Source organism: Xenopus laevis, chromosome 3L, assembly GCF_017654675.1.
Source record: "Xenopus laevis strain J_2021 chromosome 3L, Xenopus_laevis_v10.1, whole genome shotgun sequence".
Taxonomy (NCBI): Eukaryota; Metazoa; Chordata; class Amphibia; order Anura; family Pipidae; genus Xenopus; species Xenopus laevis.
The window spans coordinates 15,410,548-15,413,047 of NC_054375.1; the positions used below are offsets into that span (position 1 = coordinate 15,410,548).

At 59.8% G+C, this 2,500-nt stretch overlaps 1 non-coding gene across 1 annotated transcript in view; it reads right to left on the reverse strand.

Moving 5' to 3' along the window:
• LOC121401736 overlaps positions 1 to 97 on the reverse strand; it is a 155-nt gene extending 58 nt beyond the window's left edge. The window contains exon 1 of the ribosomal RNA XR_005966475.1: positions 1 to 97. This exon is cut by the window's left edge and continues 58 nt beyond it. This is a non-coding gene — a ribosomal RNA (5.8S ribosomal RNA).
• Between the last annotated feature and the right edge of the window lie 2,403 nt (positions 98 to 2,500).

The window sequence follows — 2,500 nt, forward strand, 5'->3', positions numbered from 1 at the left end:
GTGTCGATGATCAATGTGTCCTGCAATTCACACTAATTCTCGCAGCTAGCTGCGTTCTTCATCGACGCACGAGCCGAGTGATCCACCGCTAAGAGTCGCGAGCTCTCGCCGACGCGTCGGTCGGTTTTCCTTTTCGGTCTCGGCAAGGGCTACCGGTGCTGCCGCTGAGGCGGTCGCGGCCCGGGCGCCCCGGGCCGCCGGGGGCGGGGGCGGGCCGGCGGGGGCGGCGCGGGACGGGGACGGGGTCCTGCGGCGGCGGCGCCCGGCCGGGCTCGCCGCCGCCTCCCCCTCCCCTCCCCGGCTCCCTCCCGGCCCTCCCGCCGCCCGGCGGGCGGGGTCTTCGAACCGCCCGGGGCGGGTCGCGGGAGGCGGACGCGGGGAGGCCGGACGGCCCTGGGGCCGCCCCGCTCCCGCGCCAGCCCCCGCGCCCCGGCCCCGGCTAGGTACCCGGGCGGGCCCGCGGCGGGGAGGCGGCGGGCGGGCCCGGGGTGGACCCGGGGCCGCCGCCGCCCCGTCGCCGGGGCCGTCTGGGGGTTCCTCGTCGTCCCTTTCGGGGCGGCCGCCCCCCCGTGGGGGGGGGGCGGTCTCCGCTCCGGGGCGGGCCGTCCTCTCTCTCTCCGCGGGGAGGGTGCGGCGGGCGCCTGCCCTCTCTCCGGGTGAGGGGGGTCCGTTAATGATCTTCCGCAGGTTCACCTACGGAACCTTGTTACGACTTTTACTTCCTCTAGATAGTCAAGTTTGATCGTCTTCTCGGCGCTCCGCCAGGGCCGTGGCCGACCCCTGGCGGGGCCGATCCGAGGACCTCACTAAACCATCCAATCGGTAGTAGCGACGGGCGGTGTGTACAAAGGGCAGGGACTTAATCAACGCGAGCTTATGACCCGCAACTTACTGGGAATTCTCGTTCATGGGAAATAATTGCAATCCCCGATCCCTATCACGAACGGGGCTTCAGGGGTTTACCCGCACTGTCGGCGCAGGGTAGACACCACGCTGATCCCGTTCAGTGTAGCGCGCGTGCAGCCCCGGACATTCTAAGGGCATCACAGACCTGTTATTGCTCGATCTCGTGTGGCTGAACGCCACTTGTCCCTCTAAGAAGTTGGACGCCGACCGCCGGGGGTCGCGTAACTAGTTAGCATGGAGGAGTCTCGTTCGTTATCCGAATTAACCAGACAAATCGCTCCACCAACTAAGAACGGCCATGCACCACCAGCCAGAGAATCGAGAAAGATCTATCATCTGTCATTCTGTTCCGTGTCGGGCCCGGGTGGAGGTTCCGTGTGAGTCAAATTAAGCCGCAGGCTCCACTGCGTGGTGCCTTCTCATATTCCTTAAGTTTCAGCTTTGCAACCATAGCTCCCTCCCGGAACCCAAAGACTTTGGTTTCCGAAGCTGCTCGGCGGTTAATGGGAATAACGCCGCGATTGCTAGTTCGGAATCGTTTAATGGTCCGGAACTATCGACGGTATCGTGACGTCTTCGAACCTCCGACTTTTCGTTCTTGATTATAAGACATTCTTGGCAAATGCTTTCGTTTGGTTCGTCTTGCGCGGCCATAGAATTGTTCACCTCTAGCGGCACAATACGAATGCCCCGCCGCGTCCCTCTTAATCACTGGCCCAGTTCGAAACCAATCAAAATAGAACCGGAGTCTCTATTCGCATTTATTCTGCTGAAGTATCCAGGCGACGCGGCCGTGGCTTGGAAAACTCTAATTTTTTAAGTAAACGCTGTCTGGCCCCCGGGAAACTCAGTCAAGAGCATCGGGGAGGCGCCGAGAGGCAGGTGGCTGGGACATGGCGGGTAGCGTTCGCCTCGCGGCGGATCCGCAGCTCGATGCACAAGATAAAGTACGAGCATTTTTAAACATGCCATATTAATATACGCTATGGAGCTGGAATTACGCGGCCTGCTGGCACGCAGACTTGCCTCACAATAGATCGCTCGTTAAACGGGATTTAAAGTGTACTCATTCCAATTACAGGCCTCGAAAGAGTCCTGTATGTGTTTTTTCGTCACTACTCCCCGCGTCGGGAGTGGGTATGCTTGGCGCTGATATACCTTGGATGTGGTAGCCGTTTTCAGTGCTCCCTCTCGCGGAATCGAACACCTGATTCAACCCGTTATCCGTGGTCACCTGGTAAGGGCGCAGAAAGTACCATCGAAAGTTGATGAGGCGCAAGACATTGCGATTGTATCGTCGGCCGTCACGGGGACGGTGCGATCGGCCGAGGTTCTCTAGAAGTCACCAAAGCGTGCCGGGGCGGCGGGGGCCTCGGATTGGTTTTTGGGTCTGATAAATGCAACCGCATCCCTGGGGTAGCGCTCGTCGGCAGTATTGAGCTTCTAGAATTACCAGATTATCCATAGTATACAGATGGAGCGTGAAAGAACCATAATGGATTTTAATGAGCCATAGCATTGTTTCACTGTAACCGGCCGTGGGTAATTACACGTGCATGGCTTATCTTTTGAGACAAGCATGATGTCTACGCAG